General features: G+C 45.2%; 1 protein-coding gene and 1 pseudogene across 2 annotated transcripts in view; one reads left to right on the forward strand and one right to left on the reverse strand.

The window, feature by feature from the left end:
* CGNL1 (cingulin like 1) overlaps nt 1-24,576 on the reverse strand; it is a 157,174-nt gene that overhangs the window by 101,366 nt on the left and 31,232 nt on the right. The window contains exon 1 of one of the 2 annotated variants that reach the window (XM_078079282.1): nt 14,323-15,331. The exons of the other annotated variant lie outside the window; for it this stretch is intronic. The gene's annotated coding sequence lies outside the window, so the exon portion shown is untranslated. Of the gene's footprint in view, nt 1-14,322; nt 15,332-24,576 lie in introns of those variants that run through there. 2 annotated transcript variants of the gene reach the window in all.
* On the forward strand, nt 23,309-24,105 carry LOC118545020 (sperm-associated antigen 7 pseudogene; annotated as a pseudogene).

Below are 24,576 nucleotides of genomic sequence, written 5' to 3' on the forward strand. Positions count from 1 at the left end.
TCTATCATGATTTCCTACATAGTCTCAATCTATGAATTTGATTTTTTCTTTGACCCATGAGTTGTTTTCGAGAAAGTCTTTTCATATCCAGTATGTTTGCTGTTGTGTTGTTTTGGCTTGGAGGGTCCTTATTTCTGTATGTTGTGAATTTCTACATGTACTGTAGTCAAAAAATTAAGTTTCTATTATTCCTTCCTTTTTAAATGTATTGAGGTTTCCTTTGTGGGCAAATGTATGGATAATTTTTGTCAACATTTAAAGGGTAATGGGCGTAGTCTCTTTTTTAAGGCATGGCATTCAAAATATATCCATACAACTTTACCAATTATTTATTCAGCTATAGTACATCCTGACTTATTTTGTCTTTCCAATTTGTCTTGGGTCTGCCTGGATACATCTGTCTCCTACTAGCCTAGTGTTGTCACTTCTGCTTGGTGATTATTCTTCTAAATGTAGAACATGTTAGACATCATCACCCCCAATTTTACAAACGGGAACAACTTAGAGAAGGACATTCATCTGCAAATCCATTATTAACTCACCAACCCCAATGATTTCATGATGCCTACTTGTATTTTCAGAGGTATCCTAACAGTATTAGGCAATTTCATTTTTAATCGAAGTAAAACAAGATCTAATGAAAACTTGGACTCTCCAGCTTCCCTTCTCCACCCAGTCACATTCCCCAGAGGAAACCAATTGCAAATTTTAGCTATTTCTCTGATACTCACCTCCATGGTGCCCAGTAACATGCCTAGCTGCAATTGCCTAACTTACCAGTTTTACATATGGGAGATGACACACCATACATGCAAATTTCTCATTCTGTTAGCTTCTCAATAATATTATTTATATTATGATTATACATTATTTATATATTATTTTGATATATATTGTTATGACTATTTAAATATTTATTCATTAAAGAGCCAAACTGTAGACTCTGGCCATCTTTCCTTATAAAACTTTAACTTTTCTAGGGTTAATATCTGATTGCTAGTCTCACTTGTCTTCTTTTTGATACACCTACCTATCCTTAAATCTTTTGGTCAGCGACATCCCATGTTAGATGCTTACCAGCACTAATTTCAAAATAACCAAACTATCAGATAATGTGGTGATCTTTTCTCCTGGTGCCCTTCCTTCTGCAGCCTTCCATCCTCCCGCCTTATATTAGGGTCTGGTTGCTCTCTTCCTTGCATATTGTTTCCTAAGTTTCCTCTTTCTTAGTTTACCCAATTGGTCTGAGGGAGCTCACTTCCAGTAGCTTTTTTTTCTTTTTAAGATTTTATTTATTTATTTGACAGAGAGAGAGAGAGAGCAAGCACAAGCAGGGGGAGCAGGAGAGGGAGAAGCAGGCTCCCCACTGAGCACACAGCCCTATGTGGGACTGAATTCCAGGACCTGAGCCAAAGGCAGATGCTTAACTGACTGAGTCACCCAGGTGCCCTCCGGTAGCTTTTTAAGAGGTCCAAGGGAGTAAACTTTTTGAGTCCTTGTGTTTTGAAAAATATCTTTATTCTATGCTTACTTTTGATTGATAGTCTAGCTGGATTTAGAATCCAGGTTAGAAATAATTTTCCCTCTGATTTTTTTTTTAATTTTTTTTCCCCCAAAGATTTTATTTATTCATTTGACAGAGAGAGATACAGCGAGAGAGGGAACACAAGCAGGGGGAGTGGGAGAGGGAGAAGCAGGCTTCCCGCGGAGCAGGGAGCCCGATGCGGGGCTCGATCCCAGGACCCTGGGACCATGACCTGAGCAGAAGGCAGACGCTTAATGACTGAGCCACCCAGGCGCCCCTCCCTCTGATTTTTTAAAGTATTACTCCATTATCTTGTAGCTTCCAGGGATGCCGTTAAGAATTCTTCTATTAAGACACCCTTTCCTCTGTGTGTGCCCTGTGTACTTTTCTCTGACAGTTTTTAGGACCTTTTCTTTGTCCCTACTGTGGCTGAAATTTCACCATGATGTATCTGAGTGAGGGTTTTATAAAACATGGGCACTTAATATACTTCTTCAATTTGAAAATTCATGTCATTAGTTCCATGAAATGTTCTGGTATTATTTCTGTGATAATGTTCAAAGAACCATTTTATTTTGGTTTTGGTTTTTGCATCTAAGATATTAGTAATGTTGCATCTTTTAGACTGAGTTTCAATTTTTTGGATTTTTTTCCTCATCTACTTTTCAACTCTGTCCTTTTCGTTTTACTTTTTGAGAGCTACATCCTCAACTTCTTCTAAAACTCAAGTATTTAATTTGTAATCCCCATTATCTCCTTCTTGTTCTCTAATTGGTCCTGTTTCATAAATGCTATTCTCGGGGCGCCTGGGTGGCTCAGTCGTTGGGCGTCTGCCTTCGGCTCGGGTCGTGATCCCGGGGTCCTGGGATCGAACCCCACATATCGGGCTCCCTGCTCAGCGGGAAGCCTGCTTCTCCCTCTCCCACTCCCCCTGCTTGTGTTCCCTCTCTCGCTGTGTCTCTGTCAAATAAATAAATAAAATCTTTAAAAAAAAAAAAACATAAATGCTATTCTCATTTTAGACATGAAATAGCTTCTCTCTCTCTCTCTCTGAAGATACTGACTATAATTTTCAAAAGAAAATGTTTTTTTCTGCTTTCTGTAGTATCTCCATCTTCTGTAAGGTTTCTCTTTGCTGGTTTGTTTTGGTCCTTTCTTTCCTGTTGAAGCCTTTCCTAAGAGGACTCAGATCCTTGGCTGCCTGATCCTATTTAACAGTAAAGTACTAAAAGCAGATTGGAGCCTCTGCAAGTGGGAAGAGGAGTTATTAGCTGACGAGCTTCAAGGAATGGGGGTGTACCAAGATTTCCAATAAGGGACATGCACATTTCAGTATCTGGGGCATTTTTTTCTGGATTGGTTTGATTTCTCAAGGAAAGAATCTTCCAATCCATTGATGGGGCTGCACAAGCCTGGCTGCTGGCATTATGGGACAGGGCAGGGGAAGGGCATGGAGGTCCCAGCTCTCATTCAATCCCCCTGTTTTCAGCCATCCATACCTCCTTCCAAGATTACTCCAGTTCAATTTCTCCAGGGAACAGACCTCCAGTCTGCTGATTGACCTCCTCCAGTGGGGAGGGGAGCAGACACAGATGGGTGTCTAGATACCAGGGTGTAGAGAGGGCCCTGGAGGACTAGCTGTTCAAGGCACTCACATAATTCCCTAGGTTTCAGCCCCTCATCCCCGCCTCCTACGGCAACCAACCGATGCCTTCCATCTCTGAGCCTCCCAGCAGCTCTGCAGGGAAGTCACCTCGTTTCTCCACCACCACCAATTCAATGGTCTCTCTTCTATTTGTGAGCAAGCTCTCCTCCACGAGGTCTGACATTCTTTGTCTTTGTAGCTTGAAACATTTTTGCGCCTTTACTATCTTTTCAGTGGGATTTTGAAAAGGGATAAATCCCCTGCTTGTAAACTGATCTAGCTTGACAAAGCTAATAATATTTATAAAATACTTCAGTACTAGACCAAGAACAGCAAGCGTGTCTTAGACTGAGGAAGCAATGCATAGAGGCCAAGACCAGAATGCCTGGGTGTGTCCCAATCCTGCACGGAACAACACTGGCTTGTGTTATTCTGGATCTCTAGAAGTGTTTGCACTCATTAAAGTTTATAACAAATACTTTTTTAACAGAAGAGTTTCTGAACAAACAAATGTGTTCACTGCAATGCTTTGTTTATGATATTTGCTAAATGGGGTCACATTTTACTCACCAATAATCTCTTCTGCGCTGACTCTGAGTTTTCTATGAAAATATTTCTCCTTAATATTTATTAATAAAATTCTTTTCTAGGGTTTTACAGCCCTTTTCATTAGCTGCTGCTACTATAGTCAACACTAATTACATTTCAATCTTTGAATAAGGCCACCTCGGTTTATTATAGTCTTAGCTCCCTGTTAGCAAATTAATCCGCATATTTGAATTTCATGAAATGTCCACAATTTACATTTCCTTGACAACAAACCTCAATCCAATATTTTTGCAGAATGACATTTCTCAGCTGGGCACTGGTGTTTTAAACAAATGTGGATTTCCTTCCCAATCACAGTGTAAACACTGAATTAATGAATGAATTTAAGGACAGCTGTTCATTTTCAGACACCAGGCCACACCACCATCCTAATACGCTCCACAGAACACACTTGCTCAGTTGGGGACTAAGCCCAACCAAGAACTTACATAATTTGGCAATAAGTGCAGACCAATTGCCAGGATGTAACGTTGTGGCACTTGGCAAATAAAAGTGGTGTTTTGGAGTGGAAATAATGCTTTTGGAAAAGACTACTAAATGATGATAATTGCTTTAGTTAGCGAGATCAATGAGTGTGTTTCTGAGTAAGAACAAAGAGCTTAGCACTTGAAAGAACGATGAACATATGCCAGACAGAAACAGTTCCTCTCTCTGGGACATCACATGTTATCAGCTGGGCACAGAGATTAGTCACAATGCTGGGCCACACATCCCCACCTCATCGCTCTAATTCCCTGTGGCACCCCTAAGACCTGGAAGCCTATGCACCAGCCCCTCCAAAGGCCCTGCCAACTACCGTGGAAACAGAGTCAGGCATTCGGAAACGTCTCCGCCATGGCTTGCCCTCCCTCCTGAGGCTAACAGTCCCCACGAGCCAGGCCAGGCTGGCCCAATCACCCAGCAAGGCACCTGGCATGGGAGAGGGATTCTGTGTATGTTTGCTTGGAATAAGTAACTCCTGTTTTATCGTACAAGTCATTTAAAAGAGCATCTAAAACAGGGGTAGGGAGCTAATGAGCCTCCTCAGAGGTCTTGAGCTTCATTCCAGGAAATAAGAAGTGAGTCCCAAACCAAAAAGTCATTTCCCCTGAATGGGATTCTCTGGCTGTCCCGCTCAGAGGGAAGCTACTACCAGTCTGATGATACACAAACCAACACTTCTAAAGAGTGGACAAAATGTTCACTCCTAAGACTTGCTTGTAGGACAGGTGGGAAGGCTGAATTTTGGGGGTAATATCCGTAGTAGAACTTCAACTAGATGAAAGTGAAAAATCAGAGTGTGAAACGCCAAAGAGTAGCAAAATGCATACTGGTTTTTAAATGTGCATATTCCCAAACATGACAGAGACAGGCAGTCTTACCTAAACTAAGCTTTACATTCTTTCTTTTCTTCCTTCCTGTCTACCTATCAGTTCTGTGGTGCCAACATAGGAAACTGAACAAACTTTTAAGATTTCAAAGGAAATGTCCTCACATAGTCAAGCCTTGGGAACTCCCTGGGAAAACAATTCCAAAACTAAGCTCTGAGGTTAGAAATGACAGCAGAGCTTGCTGGCTTAACCCACACAGTTCAGTACAGTCTGAGTAAGAGGAGAACGACAACCAGCATCTTAAATGACAATGACGACCAAAAGTTTTCCATTTGGGGGCAAAAAATTAAATTTTTAATATTGAGTGCTGCGTCTTCCCCCTAAACCCACCCACCTCACACAAAAAGTAAAGTGGATACAGAGAAGGGGGAGGAAAAAGCCTGTAAGAAAGTCTCCTTTTATGCAAAGGATGGATGCTTTGGAGAATCAACCAGGACTCTAAGGATCTAGGACTAACCAATCTGACCACACTCAGACTGGAGCACGGGTGCCAAGCTGGCTTTCCAGGGGCCCCCACGTCTCCTCTGGAAGTCTGCCATGGATGGTCCCCATGGATGGTCCCACTACATCCGTCTCTGTTCCATTTTTGTCCATTTTGATCCCACTCCTCTTTCCTTACCTGGTTAGCATGTGTGTTACCAATAAATTTATAATGTTCTTTTCTTCCTAACTATTTTTTTTAAGATTTTATTTATTTATTTATTTATTTATTTATTTATTTATTTGACAGAGAGAGAGAGAGTGAGCACAAGCAGGGGGAGCAACAGGCAGAGGGAGAAGCAGACTCCCCGCTGAACAAGGAGCCTGATGTGGAACTTGATCCCAAGACCCTGGGATCATGACCTGAGCCGAAGGCAGATGCTTAACCAACTGAGCCACCCAGGCGCCCCTTTTCTTCCTAACTTTAATTCTAAAATTCGGTGACTGACATTTTATATTCTACATGGTCTCTGAAAAAAAATACAGAATTCATGTCCAAACAATGTTGAAGATATATTATTCATCCTTTTTCACCTCTTGACCGTGAAACAATTTCTAAAAAGTTCTCCCACCAATGCAGGGCTAAGAGATGGAAGTCTGCGATTGGGAGGACAAGTAATGGAGCCCAGCACGCAGGTGCAGGGGTGGGGAATGTGTCTGATATTCAACTCAAGTCAAATCCTGGCTCTGGACAGGTTCTTTAACATCTCTGAGTGTTTCCCTCTCTCTAAAGTCAGATTACTGATGATTACTGCATAAGGTAATTGAGAATTTAAATCATAAATTGCAGGCTAAAGGAAATAACAATAGTAAGTGAAAAAAATTTAATATGGTGCTTATGGCCACAAGAAAGCTAACTTCTTGGGGCGCCTGGATGGCTCAATCGGTTAAGCATGTGACTCTTGATTTTAGCTCAGGTCACGATCTCAGGGTTGTGAGATGGAGCCCCATGTTGGGCTCCACACCAAGATTTTCTCTCTCTCCTCTCTCTCCCTCTCCCTCTGCCCCTCCTCCCACTCTCTGTCTAAAAATAAATAAATAAAATAAAGAATTTAAATTAAAAATAAAAAAAAAAGAAAGCTAACTTTGATCATAAAGTGTTTTTAAATATGAGGCAGAGGCTAAAAACCCCACTGGTTAACCAAACAGCATTAACCACCAACATCCTGAAATAATTAACTAATTAAGAACCCAGACAACAGCTGAGAATCTAAAGTACAGCGCTGTGTCCTTAGTGGAAATTCAGTAAATAAATGCTGTAAGAATAAATGAATGTCTTTATGTTGCCAGGCACACGGAAAAGACCTTACTTAACCAAAGAGATCCATGACATTTGTCCTGTAGTTTCCTATATGGAGCGTAAGCCCCAAACACATAAACACAAGGTTATCTACCACTGCCTTTTCTCTATAAGCCAAAATCTAGCCTCAAAATCCTCCTCAACACCGCACACCCATAGTCACTGACAATCTGTGTAGACATAAAATAAAACCTACTTGCCATTCCTGACACATGATACTTACCTAAAACTATCTCCACTGACTGAAGCCAAGAAATTAACCTCCTAAAACCTAGGGGAGTCTTCTTACATTTCCCGAGAAATTTCTCCAGTCTTGTCACTACTTCGTAGGCAACTCTAAACACTGGGATGCTCCTCAAACTCCATGCATACCTTATGCTCACATTCATCTTATTGCCATTAAAACATTCTACCAGGCCACCAAGAGGAAGGGAACCCTTATACCCAGCAAGAGAAGCTTCGATCCTCACCCTGTTATTACAACCTCGACTTTCAACATTTTCTTGCTCCAGTAAAAAACGATCTCCCTTCAGCTACAAAAACCCTGTTCCTTCTTCAGGCTCGGCACCTGCCTGCTCTGGATTTCAGGACAGTCTGCCTTACGCAGCTCCACACAGGATCTCTGGCAGTGGTTCTTCTATTGATGGGTTTTGTCCCAACAACTGCATTTTAAGTTTTTCAAATGTGGCTGCGCCGTGCCATGGCATGTGCAGGAGGCTTTCTTTGTACCATCTTGTCTGCTCAGAGCCTCGCAGCCCCTAACCTCTCCCTTTTAGAGATGTGTCAATGCTTGATGGGCCAGTGATTTCCCCCAACGTCTCACCTGGCTTGGGGGCAGCGATGGATTCAGGCCCAGACCTTCTGTCCCAAAGACCTGAGCTCTTTCTTGTGCGGGGACCCCGTTTTCCTTTTTCTGCCTCCCACAGCATCTGGTACAATCACACTGGTGTGGTCATCGCATGGCTGTGGAAAACGCGCCCCTACGTCCCACTGCCCTGGCATCCAGCAAGCCAGCCTCGGGACTGTCAGGTGTCAGGAGCAGTGTTACTCTCCAAGGAGGCCTTCCTCCCGCACCCAGGACAGTGTCTTGCACATAGCAGGTACCAAATGAATAAATGAATGAACTAATTAATAAAGTATGCACAATGCATGTAGCCTTTTAAAATCTGAACAACTTTCACGCATGCTCCTACCTCCAGCTGTTAAGTATGTCACTGTTGTGTTTTTTTAAAAAGATTTTATTTATTCATTTGAGAGAGAGGGAGAGAGTGCACATGAGTGGGGAGCAGGGGTAGCGGAGGAAGAGGGAGAGGGAGAAGCAGACCCCCTGCAGAGCAGGGAGCCTGACTCCGGGCTCAATCCCAAGACCCTGAGCTCACGATCATGACCCGAGCTGAAGGCAGACGCTTAACCGACCGAGCCACCCAGGTGCTCCTGTGTCACTGTTCTAAACACTAGAACCTGATCATCAGATCATTGTGGCTTTTTTCCCCACCCCAGCAGCCATGTTTATAAGATGTGCATACTTCAAAAGTAGAAAATAGGCCCTGGGTTATCAAGCATCTCCTCGGGGAGGTAGAAGGGACACTGGAATTCCAACAATGCCCGCTGTAACAAGCCTGATTCCCAGAACCTCCTCAAACACGACGTCTGCAAAGTGAATTCCAAAGCTAAACATTCTCCCCTGGGATATGTGTTATGCCTTCTGCAAAGTATCTCTTCTTGGTCACTCAAAGTAAGATTAACCAGGGCAATCTGTCCAACTTTGTCCTCACCAGGGAAAAGATGGCAGGAGTCGGCATCCTGAGCAAACCTCGCCAAATGACTGCAAAACCCAGAGGCACCCAGGAAGGGTCCGTGGCATGCAGCCTCCCCATCTCCCTGCAGCCATCAATTCATAAACCAACCAAGTGCCCTAGATGCACCCCTCAGTTGTTTGCACAGGACCCAGAAAGACAAGGCTATAAATGACAGGCACCTGGATTTGCCCACAGAAGCTTACTGAGTCCCACACTGCTAAAAACAAACAGAAGATAACACTGGGTAGCCACCCAAAAATCTTACAATATAAAATTAAAGTAAACCTAAAGTAGAAACCTAGCAGATTCCCACATGTGTAAATACAGGTTGTCTGTCATTCATTCAGTTATCACCCCCAGCGTCTGACGGCACCACAACTCCGATAAACTCTGGGTGGGTGGCAGGGGAAGGGGGACTATCCCAGGGCCCAAAGTCACGCCCAACATGCTGCATCTTGCTCTCATCGGTTACTTAGGTAACTGGAGAACGGAAAGTTCTTTTAGATAATCTAAGCATTTCTGAAGTCCTCTCTACCCTTCTCCCTGAAGCACTCCCACCCCACCTCCATCTCCACCTTCTGCTCTTCGCCTTCTGCCCCAGTCTCCCCGGCTGCACAGCTCCACAGGGCTGAGCCCGTTAGCACAAGAGCCTCAAATTATATTTGGAAGTTGCTATGGTCTGAATGTTTGTGTCTCCAACCCCTTTCCAAATTCATGCTGCATTCATAACTGCCAAAGATGCTGGTATTAGGAGGTGGGGCCTCTGGGAGGTGCTTAGGTCATTGAGGGTGGAGCCCTCATAAATGAGATTAGTGTTCTTTTAAGAGAGACCCCAGAGAGTCTCCTAGCCCCTTCCACCTTGTGAGGACACAGCAAGAAGGCACCAGCTATGAACCAGGAAGAGGGCCCTCACCAGAACGCCACATGCTGGCGCCTTGATCTTGGACTTCCAGAACTGTGAGAAATCCCCTTCTGTGGTTTAGAAACAACCCAGTCTCTGGTATTTTGTTAGAGCAGCCAAAAGGGATGGAGACAGAAATGTACAGGATATAAACAAACGCATATATTCAAATGAAATGTGTGGGGAAGTAATATTCAAATGAAATGTGTGGGGAAGTACCCCTCACAGCTCCTTTCAAAGCAAAGAATCTGTCTCCTCTTGGGTCTCAGGTCCCAAGTGCAGAATCGCCTCCTCTCCAGTCTCGAGGGGCCAGAAGCACCTGGGGCAAAAGTCAGAACTGGGAGCTTCTACCTGCACACCTTCGTAACCCCAGCCTGGCACCATCAACTCCAATGTCTTTGTTTTGTGCAGAAATATGGAAATATCATTACTTTATGCAGATGTCTCGGGTACAGAAGTTTCACAGTTCAGGATGCTCTTCAATAATTAGAAATTGAAGCAGTAACCAGAAACAGAAGGTTCAATTATGTAAATAAACAAAAGTAGTACCTACTTTATCCTTTTGGGGTTTGTCAGTACATTCTTCGGTATTCATAGGAATATGGATATTTTTAAAATTTCACTCTCTTGAAAGCATGCTAAAAGAGCCCATTCAGAGCCACGCTATCTTCATTGTGTTAAAAATAGCTTTTCACAAGCAGTTTGAGATGTTAAAACCTATTCCTAGGGGTCCCTATTTTAGTCTTTCACAAGCTTGTATCAGTACAGATGTCTTTAAAGAAAAAATTCTCAAAGACCCTTGGTGTTAACCTAATGTACAAATATGAAACCATTATAGTTCTTATGATACCATACAACCAAAACAAATCTGCACATTAAACAAAATATGTTTAAGAAGTCAAAACAATTCAGATTCACAACACAAATTTAATACCCAGGACAACGTTCATTTTGCTGAAACTAAATCGCCATCGCCGTACGTCGTGTGAGCAGGACACTGACCCTACGGGGCACGTCCTCCTGGTTTCACCGTGTATGCGTCACCTTGTGCAATACTCTGTGCCCTTTCTTTATTCAAACAACTGCGAAACCTTCCTCTGTGCTGTCTGACATAAAACTATTGGGTCTTTCCGTGGGGTGACGGCCTCATTTACGTGCCCACTGTATCTCAGTTTCTTTCCAATAGGTCATGATAATTAAAATACAACAATATTGGGCACCTGGGTGGCTCAGTCGGTTAAGCGACTGCCTTCGGCTCAGGTCATGATCCCAGGGTCCTGGGATCGAGTCCCACATCGGGCTCCCTGCTCTGCGGGGAGCCTGCTTCTCCCTCTCCCACTCCCCCTGCTTGTGTTCCCTCTCTCGCTGTGTCTCTCTCTGTCAAATAAATAAATAAAATATTTAAAATAAAATCAATACAACAATATTACCCGAAACCCAGCCCTTGCAAACATAGCCACTGGAACTGAGTGTCGGTGTCCAGGAGTCACCCAGTCACTGAGGAGATGCTGACACTAACCTTCTGTTTAGTCACTCACAGGTTCTCGCGGAGAGCCTCTCTCTGGGCGAGGCCCCTTCCACCGCAGAACTTACGCACTAGTGGTAACTCAAACAGTGAGAAGTGCTCTGAAGACAAGGAAGCAGGGCAAGGAGAGAACAAGGTGGTGGTAAAGATCCGTCTGCACTACAATGGTCAGGGAAGGCCCCTCTGTGAGGGGAATAGCTGATAGGAAGGCTACGGAGAGATCTTTGCAAGCCATGCAAGCACCAGGTAGACAGAACAGCAAGTTTAGAGTTCCCAAGAAATGGAGGTACTATTCGAATTGGAGAATCAGCGAGAAAGCCAACTTGGCCGGAAGAAATTGAGAGATGAGCAGGAGAGGTACCAGGGAGGGCAGAGCAGTGGGCAGGAGCCAAATTATGGGGGTGTGCGGGAATCCAAAAGGGCTCTGGGTCTTATCCCAAGTCAGGTGGTTAGTCACGGATAGGAGTCAAATGTTCTTGAAAGCCAGGGGCCGGATGAGCTCCCCTAGGAAGTAAGGCAGATGGAGAGGCTGAGGACAGAGCCCCGGAGGCCTGGCTGCATAGTGGGCTCCTGGACCAGAGTCACAGCATCACCGGGGAGCCCCACCCCCCAGTGAATCATTATCTGTATTTAAGGAGATCCAAGGAGGGCCGCAACACTGAGGAATGGGAAGAGAAGGAACAGACAAAGATACCAGAGTAGGGACAGCCAGGGGATGGGAGAAAACCAGGGAGTGTGGTGGCCTACAAGCCCACAAGCTGGTGTTTCAAAAAGGAAGGAGGGTCCAATGAGCCAAATGCTGCTACTAAGCCGAGGAAGACTAGGGAGCAATGCTAGTATTAAGCATCATGGAGTCGAGAACTCTGTCCCTGACTCGGAAGGCAGGGAAACCTGACCAGAGCGGGCTAGCAAAAGAACGGAGTAAAGACAACTCTTTCAAGGAATGTCAATTTTCATAGAAACGAAAGCACAAAAACACAAGCAGTCGGGGAAAACTTAGATGTCTCCCTTGCCCAGCCTACTCCCTTTCCAACCCAGGAGATCTCTGGCAGATTTATTCTCCATCCCCAGGGATGCGTCTGCAGCCCGGGGGGCACCAATGAAACGAAAAACCTGGTATTCACGCTCAAAATATTCTGAGCCAGACCTTCCCTAATTTTAAGGAATATAACTTCTCTCCCTCCCTCTGGCAGTTGCCTATTGTCCTGGTTGCAGCTGAAGCTCCAAGGCTGTGCCAAGAGCAGCTAAAGAGGTATGGTCTGCATTTAATTTAGACCAACAGCAGAAGCACATGGAAATACCTTTTCACCCTGGAAATGCCAGAAAAGACAGAAACAAATCCAACTTAACAGAATCCAAATGGGAAGAAGTCACTCCTTTTCCCTCTCTTCTACAAAACCCCCTGACCTATCCATGCCCATGCCCGCCCAGCCCTAGCCCAAGTAGAGGAGAACCTACTAGAATCACGTTCTAAAAGTAAAAAGGCTTTCAGAGGCCACGTAACATACCCCTGACATCCGTTAGACAAAGCACTTTCAAGCTCCTTCGTTCCCAGTTTTTAGACCCAAACCACTGCTCTGGGATCCATTCCCACCCCCATTATCACTTCTCCCATGCCAGTAACACAAGAGCAGCAATTCCAGTTTATTTTCCTCTGCCTACACCCAGTACTGACGTTAGTCCCTCATGTCTGTCTCACGGTCCCACAACACACTGCATGGGGGCCCTTCTTTCGTTCACGATAATGACAATAATGTAGTTAACTCTTAAACACTCCACACTATGCACCAAGTACTCTTCTAAATGCTTGTATACTAAACATTAACCTACTCTGAACTCTAATGTCCAAAACTAACCTCTGGACATTAGCCTAATGTTGAACATTAACACACATGCTTTAATTTGGGTGGGTAAGTGATGACCGTATAGAAAAATACGGCAAAAAGGGAATATACTTAAAGGTCTCATTTTTCTCCTAGGGGCTCAAAAGGTTTTGTATTAAAACCCAAAGTGTAATTTGTTTTCCTGGCTAGCTCTCCCCAGTTGGAGCCTCCTCTGAGTCATAGCAGTAGAAATCAGGGTGTGAAGCCCTGGCAAATTCACCCTGTACGCTTTGACTGTCCTGAGGGTGGCAGGAAGCAGACATTCCTATCCACACAGGTGCCAAGGTTGTGAAATGAAACAGGCAATAAAAGTAAATAACTTTTTTTGAATCCTAGACATGAAAAAGATCACTACAAAGGAAAGAGAAAAAAAGAAGAGGAAAAAGGAAGAAACACAAAAGGAAAACAATGAAAGGAAGTCCCTCCCTGGCAGTTAAGAGTTTTTGGTTTGTTTTGTTTTTTTTAATCGCCCATCTATAAGAATTGAGGGTCATACATTTCTCTGGAGCTTCAAGCCTCTTTTTGTTTCCGTGACAGCTCCTATGATTTCTCTACAGAGAGCTGTAAGGCAAAGACAGGATGACCTGTCTAAAGAAGCTAAAAACACTTAACAATAAAAGTAGAAACATGGAGAACTCACAGCAGCATCCCAGAGAAAAATCTGCCTCAAGGAAGCCTCGGCCTTTAACATGGAACTTTTACCAGTCACTCACATCCACGTTGCAATGTTCACCAAGCACTTCCAAGCTCATGATCTCAGGCAGGACAGGAGCACGTGATACTGTCTGGCTGGCCACAGTGAAGAGCTAGAACTCGAGTCCAGCTCAGAGCCACCAGAGAGCGTGCCCTCCGAAGCTTCTCAGTGTGCTTCCTGCTTCTACAACCAGGCCCTCCTGCTCTCTCGTAGGCTCAGTATGTTTGGGGAATGGAGTTATGTTTTTCTCCAACTAAGTGATTATAATCTTTCCACTGAGCAGCATTCCCTTGATCCTGACGCTTATTTTTGCTTAAAGTGTCCCATCATAGCATCAGACAATTCCAATAGAGGCTTTACCCTGGAGCTTTCATAGGTAAATGTACCTAGACCCATCTCCTACCCCAGATCACTGGAGGAAAGGGAGATCCTTTGTGGTTTAGAGGTAGAAAGGGAATCGGTGATTTAAGAAAGGGACCCCTCAACAGTGCAGGGGTGCCTATCCTTCTTCTATAGAGAGGGGTGCATTAGCCTGCTCACCACAAAACACCACAGGCTGAGTGGATGAAACAACAGAAATGTATTTCTCACAGTTCTGAAGGCTGGGAAGTCCAAGATCAAGGTGCTGACCGATTCAGTTCCTGATGAGAGCTCTCTTCCTGGCTTGCAGATGGCAGACTTCTCACTGGGTCAGCACATGGCCCCTCCTCAGTGCCTGTGTGGGGAGAGAGATCTCTCTCCTCTTCTTCCAAAACCACCAATCCCATCAAGAGGGCCCCACCCTTAGACCTAACCTAATCTAATCCTAATTACTTCCCAAAGGCACCATCTCCAAATAACATCACATGAAGGGTAAGGGCTTAGATCTGGCTTAGATATCTGCATTTGAAGGAAACACAAACATTTAGTGGCAAATGGGTAGGACAAAAAGGAAGCAGAGGGAGAAAAGATTATGAGAATCCTGTCACCCAGTGGCAAAGAACCACCACACATTGGTAGATATAATTAAATATCCCCAAGTTTTTTCTAACTCTGCCCTGACAGCTGAGTCTTCATCCCCCCATTTCTCTCTCCTAAAGAGCCATCAGACTGAAATAAATCTATCTGTATTACAAATGTATGAAACAGGTGCCTGGGTGGCTCAGATGGTTAAGTGTCTGCCTTCGGCTCAGGTCATGATCCCAGGGTCCTGGGATTGAGTCCTGCATGGGGCTCCCTGCTCCTTGGGAGCCTGCTTCTCCCTCTGCCTCTCTCTCTCTGTCTCTCATGAATAAATAAATAAAACCTTAAAAAAAAAAATGTATGAAACAACTTCACAGAAGGAGGTGAGAAAAAGAAATTATCTAAGTAACTCTAGAGATGAGTGGAGACCAAAAGCAAAAGGAACTATACACAGGTATTTTAGGGTAGTTGATTAAGTTGTTTCCCAAGAGGGATGGGTTAATAATGCTGAAACCACTATACCTGTATCCTGGTACTAGACAAACAGTTAAGTCAATGGATGGCAGATGGTGGGGGCCTTGTTTCTCACTATTGGAGTGGGAGGCTATAGATCTGCAAGGGGAGAAGGCTAGAATGATCTTGTGATAGTGGATTCCACTTGGAAACATCAGTGCGAGCTCGTGTTTAGCTCACCATCGATACAGATAGTTACATATTTATAAATACAGTATATACATGTTTTTCCTTGCTCTGTCAGCCAAGAGGGCTTAGGAGCAACAATATTGCAGTAGCAATGAACACTCCTAGCACCCAGATCTTGGTTTATAATACCAATAAATTCTCTCATAAAAGGAACCAGAGCTCCTTGAAGAAATGGCCACTTCCAGGACTGGGGCAGGAAACATACAAGAGGGCCTGAAGCATCTTGTAGTGCCAGAAAGTAAGGAAGGGCTTTAAAAAATAAAAAATAATAAAAAATAATTTTTAAAAAACCCACAATGCCTATAATAACAGAGATATATATAAGAGATATGGAGTTTCCAATGGCTAAAGCTGGAACACTTTGAGCAACAGATAAAGAAGTATCAAAACCCAAAATATAAAAATAAGTATCTATGAGTACATGCTGATATAAGCAAATGATTAAACAAATGCATAAATGAAGGAAGAGGGACAAATCTCCCATGCAGAAGAATTCTAAATAACTGATTGAGATAATCTGCCTTAAAGGAAGGAGAACACAACTCCTCACTCCCTGAGTGTAGGCTGCACACAGTGACTTCCTTCCAGAGAGGACAGGATGGAAAGAAGAAAAAAAGAACTTTGCAGTACAGAAACCCCGACAACACGACCTCAGCCAGGTCCCTACTTCATCAAGGTCATCATCAGTCGTGGCAAGTCATATTGATAGTATGTACTGGAAAGAAAATGGCAGTTTACCTCCCCAAACCCCCACCCCCAGGGTAATAATGAGAAAAGCATAAGACAAGTGGCAATATAGAGGGGCATCCTATGAAATACCTGACTAGTCCTCCTCAAAACTGTCAGCACCATCAGAAACAAAAGTTGTCCCAGGAGCTATCTCAGCCCCGAGGAGCCTACCATTACAATTACATGTAATGTGGTACCCTAGATGGGATCCTGGAACAGAAAAAGGACATTAGATAAAGACTAAGCAAATCTAAAGAAAGTATGGACTAATAATAATTTATCAATATTTGTTTCTTAATTGCGACAAACCAAATGTATGATGTCAACAGAGGAAAGTGGGTGGATAGTCTATGGAAACTCTATACTATCATCATGATTTTGTTATAAATCTAAAACCATTCTAAAATAGAAAGTTGTTGGGTTTTTTTGTTCTGTTTTGTTTTTTTCAAGTAACATTAAAAAAGAAACCACCAGGCAGTCAATCCCAGTTCTGTGGTCCTTGTGGTCACTTCAGAGCCAACACTTGTAATTCCTGACTCATCTTCCACCTCTGGCCTGTAGGTGGTCAGAACACAGATACTCATGTCCTTCAACAGGTCACCAGGCATACCACCCTGGTGAGGTCTCAAAGCTCTACTCCTGGATGGTACCTCTGCCAGAAAAAAACAGGGTAAATAATCTTCCAGGACCCTGTGAACACAGAGCATCCCATCACAGGGAGGTGGAAAGAAACCCAGCGAGTTCCCGAGCTGATAGGCTACACAAGGTGGGGTGTGCATATGCTCTCTGAGCTGGGGACAGTTTCCCACAAGACACAGAGGAGAGCTAAATGACTAAAAAACTTGCAAACTGCATTGTGGAAAGGAGAACGAGCACATGGGGGAGAGCTGGGCAAACACAGAAGCTATGCCTTCCCCAGAGAACGCGGCATGGGGGCAGAGTTTAAATGGGGCATCAAACAAAACCTATTCACCAGTGTTGCTTATGGACGACAGAACTCAACCTCCTTCCTCCTCCATCTCAGAGCCAAAGAGCACGCTTTTCCTAGAGAGAAACGTTAATCGGATGAAACACAGAAGAGCTGAGTTAGTCACAGAACAGGACAAACCAAACAGGAGAAAACAGAGAAACAGGGATTGAGAGCAAGAAAGAAGTAGTGAAAAATGAGAGATAAGAGGGAAGCAATTATATGGAATAGGATATTAATTAAACTTGCTCGGCCACAGGGAGCCGCAGTGACAGGAAATGCGGACCAGGGTTATCATTTGGGCTGAACAGGAGTGGCCAAGTTAAAGCCCCATTTCAAACATTCCTTACTAAGCACCACCTGAGGGCTCAGCTGCCCCGAGTCTCCTTGCCTCCCCAGCCGTGCTCTTCAGAGCTGCCCTCTCCTATAAACACGCGTGCCTCTGACGGCGTCCCTGAGGTCTCAGACACCTTGGACCGTCACCGGCTGGGGCCCAGGCTATCACCACCCTGCTTTGATCTGGACCCAGTGCTGCCAAAGCCCTAAGCCTCCCAGTCGAAGACTGTGTCTGCCCCGCAGCGACACAGATCCAACCCCAAGGCCCACCAGACACCGGGCAACGTCTCCCTCGACCCTCTCCCAGCTTCCTCCACAGCAGCTGTATTTTTTTTTATTTTAAATTAATGTCTGTCTTCTCTATCGGACTGCAAGATCCATGGGAACAGGGGCTATATTGGGTTTTGCTCACCATTTTACCCCCAGTTCCCTACAGCATGCCTGACAGTGCGTTTGTGAATTGACTGATTGACTGAATGAATGACTGAAGGAACGGAGACTCCTTCCCCCACAGCAATCCGAGACCTCCAGAAGGAAAAAAGTACATTCCCATTCTGAGTGCCTGGTACAGAGTCTGACTTTGGAATCAGTTTACCCATAGAAATGACAGTATAAATAGCGATTAGGTGTCTGGTGCTTTTAAACAAACCGGATATATGATTAATAGTACAGTAATAAACAATACCGATCCCTCACCGAACATTTACCAAGTACTACGCTAAGCACTTCCAATACATTGTTCAGCAACCCTGCCAGGTAGCTTATTACTTATTATCATTTGCAGGTGAGGCAACTGAGGCTCACAGGGGTTGAATCACTGGCCCAAGGTCCCCCAGATAGCTGTGGCAGAGCCCGAAGTCACCGAGGCCAGTCTGACTCCAAAGCCCTCTCTCTTCGTGACTCCAGATTTTGACCATAGAACAGGTGCAATAGATGCTGGTTGGGGGCCTGGAACCCAAGCACCATTTGGGACACTGAGTCCCCAGGACAATGCATTCTAGCTCCAAACAATCAATGAATTGCAAAATAAACTTTCAGAACGCATCTGGTTTGTGGGTTAGGGGCCATCTGCAGAAGGCCAAGGATGTGGCTGCCAGGACCACACCCGGGGGGCAGCAGTTGAGCATCTCTGTGTGCCCCGGCAGTAGACATGAGACAAGGTTCCAGAACACACGGACAGCAGGCACCTCTGAGAGCAAGCATGGTTCGGGAAGGCCTTCCCAAAATACCTCCAATTCCAACCAGAGGGAAGATGGTGTCTGATGGCAAGGAGGCCATGTTAAGAGCAGGGAAGGGAGGGCTAGAGTACAAGAGGATGCTGACTTAGGGAAAAGGGAAAGCAGAATGCAAAGGGCTGTCTGGAATTCTAGGGGAAAATGAGAAAATTCTTGACAACTTTAAAGAGGTGGTGAGCCATGGTTCCAGCAGCCCTGGGAATAGAAATGTCTCCCGCCCCTATGAGAGAGATTGGGTGGGTCGCTACCATGGAAAGGGGTGATGGGTTTCCACCCCAACACGTAGAGTTTGGATGCTGTCACTTCCATACTTAAACTGGAAAAGGGTTGGGGATTAAATGAGATCCTCAGTGTGGAAGCACTTTTTCAACTATAGTACATTAAAGAAAAAGAAGGCATCAAAACCATATTTCTGTGGGTTGTTTTTTTAACAAACCTCTGCTATTTGGAGACTATGAAAACATGGCAACCATTCAGTCTCACAAAGCAGGTGAATTCACACAGAGAGGCTCTCGAGCAGATTCCAAGTTTGTGAAAGAACATGTAGGGAAGAAGTGGCCATCTCGGGGCCCACACAGGGCTCACTGGGAGAAAATCATGAGGGACTGGCCTTACTCCTTTTCTGGCAGGGCAAGCTGGGAGGCCGAGAACTATGATTGAGCAGCTGGATTTATATGAAAGACCCCTCCAGGTTTCTCTTGGGGTCTTTGGTTCCACGGACATCTACCAGGAACCCACCCGACGGAGGGTGCATGCCGGGCCCTGAGGCAGACAACAATGATGATGGAAGTGGGAAGGCAGGAACAACCCAAACTGCCTCCAACGTGGGCACAAGGGGCAGGTGGGGAGCTCATTACTGCAAGAGGGTGGGTGGCATGACTTTAAGGCAAGGCACTTGCAACTGAGTGGCTTAGAACAACATTTATTTTTACCGTAAATGGAAGTCAGATGTCTCATTCAGCTAACATCCAGGTGTCCTCAGTGCCACATTCTTTCTGGAGGCTTTAGGGGAAAATCCATTCCCCAGCCTTTCCCAGCTTCTAGAAGCTAGCTGCACTGCTTAGCTCTTTGGCCCCTTCCTCCATCTTCAAAGCCAGCAGGGTAGCCTCTTCTGACTTTGCTCCCTTCATCACGCCCCTCCTCTCCTGCCTCCCTCATGAGAACTTGCGGTGACACTGAGCCCACCGGGATAATCCAAGAGAATCTCCCCATCTCAAGGTCCTTATTTTAATCACAGTCCTTTTGCCATGTGAGGTGACATACTCACAGGTTCCAGAATTAAAATGTGGGTATCTTGGGAGGGGGGCATTATTCTGCCTGCCATGTAAGTGGACAGGGAAAATCAGCCTCCAGAAAAGAAGAAAAAAAAAATTAAACGTTCAGAAAACAGCAAGAATGAGATGATATCTTTTTTCAGCTTCCCCAGTTCTGATTTCCTGAGGATGCTCCCTCTTGCCCTTGGGTTGCTTAAAACACCACCCCTCTGTTCTGCAAGTTGCCCCAGAAGATTCTTCACTATGCCCTTGCCCCAAACCATACACCCAGTAGGTGGTAGACATGGGATTTACACCCTAAAGCCCGCGCCCTGAACCACTAGAACCACAGAAACCCAGGAGACACAGGCGCTGTGTTGAGAGTTACGGGGCCAAACAGCCCAGCAGACTGGACGATGGGTCAGGCCTAGCAAAATGAAGTTTAACAGGGAGCATCAAAGGCCCCCCAAAAAACAACTGTTTGACTCCAGAATGGGTAAGGCACAGAAGCAAATCTTGTTTTTTAAGAAAAAAGGAGTTGGGGGATCAGAGCTGACAAGTTCACTGTGAGATAGATGGTTGTCAATGAACACAATGAGCTCTGGAATTATACATACAGATTCGGCAGGGCAGGGCAGGGCAAGGCAGTTAGCCAGACTGCAGACTCCCTTGAAATCAAGAACAACTAGCCCCAACTATCTCAGAAGTGTGTCTTCACACCCAAGCACACAGCCTCAGGGGAACATTCAGGGAGTCCCAAGGACAAAAGAGCTGAGCAATCACATTAGCCAAATGAACCCTGCTGATCGGTGCTAACTCCCTGGTGAGTTAGGGAGCCCCCTCTGCTTGGGGCTGATCAGGGATAGTCTGGTTTGCATGGCCAGGATAATGTCAGGACTGAGAAACTAAGAGCAGGCACTGGGTACAGAGGAGGAGAACAGGGCTGAGAACAGGAAAAACTGTCATCCAGTATAAATACCAGAAGGGCTGCCATGTGAAAAGAGATTAAACTTGCTCTGCATGGCTCCAAAGGTTACAACAAGGAATAATGACTAAATGTGCCAGGGACACAAATTCCAATTCAATCTGAGCCAGGGAAAGTTTTCTAACAGTTAGAGACGCCTAAAGATAAAATGGGCTGTTCTAAAGATAAAATGGGCTGTTCTGGGAGACAGTGAGTTCCCCATCGGTGGAGGAAAGCAAACAGCGTGGGGCTGCCTGGAATCCCTGAACAGGCTCACAGGCAGGTTTGAGAAGGAACTCCAGTGTCAGCCCCTCGGAAGGGGAAGGTTCTTCCAAATCTGAGAGTCAATGATCTCATCTCATACGTACTCAGTAACAACTGTCCACTTGCACATGCAGAGAAAACATCAGGATGATCACACCAAAGATAAGAAGCACGAAGGTTAAGTACAGCCGGGGACAGAACAGTCTTTAGGATGGGAGAGGGTAACCGAACAACCAAAGAGCAAAGTATTCTCCAAGTCTTATCCTGCACTTTTATCTGTGCCAACACTGACTTGAAAATAAAAGTCCCTTGAGTGGAGGGAAGCTGCTCCTGCCTGCAGCTGGGGTGTGGGTGTTCTGGCGCACCCAACACATCCACCGCCAAGGGACTCCAGCCTGGACAGGAAGTGAAGGACAATTACTTCAGGCACATCCTTGACATCAGGCTTATCCCCAAACCCTCATCGTCAGCTGGCTGCCCTCCTTGGTGGAGGAAGGAAGTCGAAGGAAACCTGGGCACATCACATTACAAGGCTGTGAACACACAAAAACTAGGAGCCTCGATGGACTTTTCCAAGAAGCACTGGGCACTCATTGAGGACAGCATCTGTCCTTGCAGTACTAGGGAAGAGCTGGGGCAGCAGCATGGAGACTCCTCTCAGGGAAGTACTGCAAGATACTAAGACACTCCATACAAAGCGGAGTCAAGGGATGGGGTAACAGGGTGACGGGTATTAAGGAAGGCACGTGATGTGATGAGCACTGGGTGTTACACGCAACTGATGAGTCAACGAACACTCCATCAAAAACTAATGATGTACTAGATGTTGGCTAACTGAATTTAAATAAAAAAATAATAATAAAATAAAATAATAATGCAATTAAAAAAAAAGAAACTGAGTCAAAGGCCGATGAAATCACCCACATCACAGAAGAGAATGAAGACAAGGAGTGAGAGGTGCGCAAGACATGGCAGGGACGCCGGAAAAGCCCAATTGTAAGCTCCCTGAGGACAAGGACGGCAGATGGGGTCTCGGCTTCCCAAACCATAGAGAGCACAGCTGGTGGAACACGGAACACGTGAACGAATGCCCAGCTGGCAGTGAGTGAAGCCACAGGGGACAAAAACAGACTGCAGACAGCTCAAGAGGACTCTAGAAGATGACTCGGAAGATGACTCAGAAACCGGCTCCTGTCGGAAAAATCTGTATCTACAGATGAAGCACCTGCTCGTGGCACACTTCTGGAATATTCTGACATGGAGAAAGACGTTGCCAATGGCACCATCCAATATGGTATAAATTTGACATGCATATTAGTTAACTCCTTCAAAAGTTGGGTTGTTTTTTTTAACGTGGTCTTTGTGGTAAAGTGCTCATTTGTGTTCTCTAAGCTGTTCTAGCTTATTTTCAGACTCTTGTATCAAAATACAGAAACTACATATCTCATTATCTTCAAGTAAATCTGATTTTCTCCACTGAATCTGAAAAGACACAACCATGATAAACTTCACTCTTGGTAGGAAAAGGATTGCACGTTATCTTTTTAGCAAAGGGGAGAAGAAACTAAAGCCACACAAATGCATCACGTTTAGGGGCGCCTGGGTGGCTCAATTAAGCGGCTGCCTTCAGCTCAGGTCATGATCCTGGGGTCCCAGGATAGAGCCCCCATATTGGGTTCCCTGCTCAGTGGGGAGCTTGCTTCTCAAAGTGAATAAATAAAATCTTTAAAAAAAAAAAAAGCATCATGTTTAATACAAGAATTGAAGGGCACGCTCATAAACCATGATAAAACTAGGGTGCAGGGGTTTAATATTTTGAAAAAGCAGTTTTGCTAGGTTCTATTTATGGTTTCTCTAGTGGTTAACAAGACTTTTTGCAGGTCTTTAACAAATATTATAGCAACAGATATATTTAATTGTATTTTATCTCTCTCTCTCAATCATTATTATTGAGCCTTCTCATAGTCCAACCCTCCCACCTCAAGGCACACCACGCATACACACACACACACATTGGCACTATGCAGACAGATGAGAGAGAGGAAGTGATGAGATGGCCCCCATCCCCTTCCATCTATTGACCAAACCAGCTGCAGGGAGTAGAAGAGAAAGAAGATGGCTATTTGCCCAAAGGACTAAGTGTCATTCAGGTCATAAGCAGAAAGCCACAGTTCCTGTCCAGTGGTGATACAGACATGTCCCACATCAACAACGGGGAAAGATCGACAATTTCCTGAGTGCCTACTATGGGTCAGGCACTCCTTAGGGCATTTTACCTAGGTTCACATTTAACCTTCCTAACATTCTTGTCAAATGGGAAACCTGGACTCCCAAGATGGCGGACCTACTGGGCTCCATCCCGAGCTCCATGGAGAAGCCACCCAGCCTCGGTGACCAGGAGTCTTGGTGCAAGGCCTGAGAGCAGACATTACAGGAGCAAGGGAAACAACAAACAAAAGGATGGAGAAAGAGGGGTCAGATTTCATCCAAGACACTGGGCAGATCAAGAAGTGTCAGCTGATGAACAGGATAGAGAGGAGCATTCTACACGATATGGTGGAAGTGGCTGGCCTGACATCCTTCTCCTTTGGGAAAGATGATGAGAATCACTAGATCTTCAAAAAGAAGTTTGCACCCTCAGATGAAGAGCTGGACTCCTACCATCATGGGGAGGAGTGGGACCTGCAGAAGGCAGAGGAGACACAGAAGCTGAAGGAGCTGGCCCAGAGGCAGGAGAAGGTGGAGGCCCAGAAGGGGCCCACGGTGGTGAGCCCTGCTAGTGACTACAAGGACAAGTATAGCCACCTCACTGGCAAGGGGGCAGCCAAGGATGCGGTCCACATGCTACAGGCCAAAAAGACCTACGGCTGTGTGCCCATGGCCAACAAGAGGAATCCATGCTCCATCGAAGAGGCCGTGAATGAGATCCGGGCCACAAAATGTCTGTGGCAGAGTGGGGAAGAGTTGCCTCCTACCTCCTAGGCACCCTACTCCCTTGGACAGGTCAGGGGCCAGGGAGGGACAAGGCTGCTGATATTAGAACCCATCCTGGAGCCCCACCTTTGCACCACCTCCTAACAGCTGTCACCAGTCTGGGGGAGCCAGGCGTTTGATTTGTCACTGTTGGAGCTTAGATATGTACGTGGCATGCATGCTTGGGCATGCATGTGTGCACATGTGTGAGTGTGAATGCACAGGTGGGTATTTAACGTCTTTTATCCTTTCTCCTTGGAATTTTCTTCCCCATGGGGCTGGGATTACTTTACATTCAATAAACACTGTTTGACAACCTCCCTCCCCTCCAAAAAATGGGAAAACTAAAGAACAAGGAGTTTCATTCAGTAACTTGGACAAGGTTATAAGCTAATAGATGACAGAGCGTGGATTCTGAGCACATCTGGTCCATCCCACTCCAAGTCCCTGTTTGTCCACTTTACTAGACCATGCCACCTC

The sequence above is a fragment of the Halichoerus grypus genome, chromosome 8, assembly GCF_964656455.1.
Source record: "Halichoerus grypus chromosome 8, mHalGry1.hap1.1, whole genome shotgun sequence".
Lineage (NCBI taxonomy): Eukaryota > Metazoa > Chordata > Mammalia > Carnivora > Phocidae > Halichoerus > Halichoerus grypus.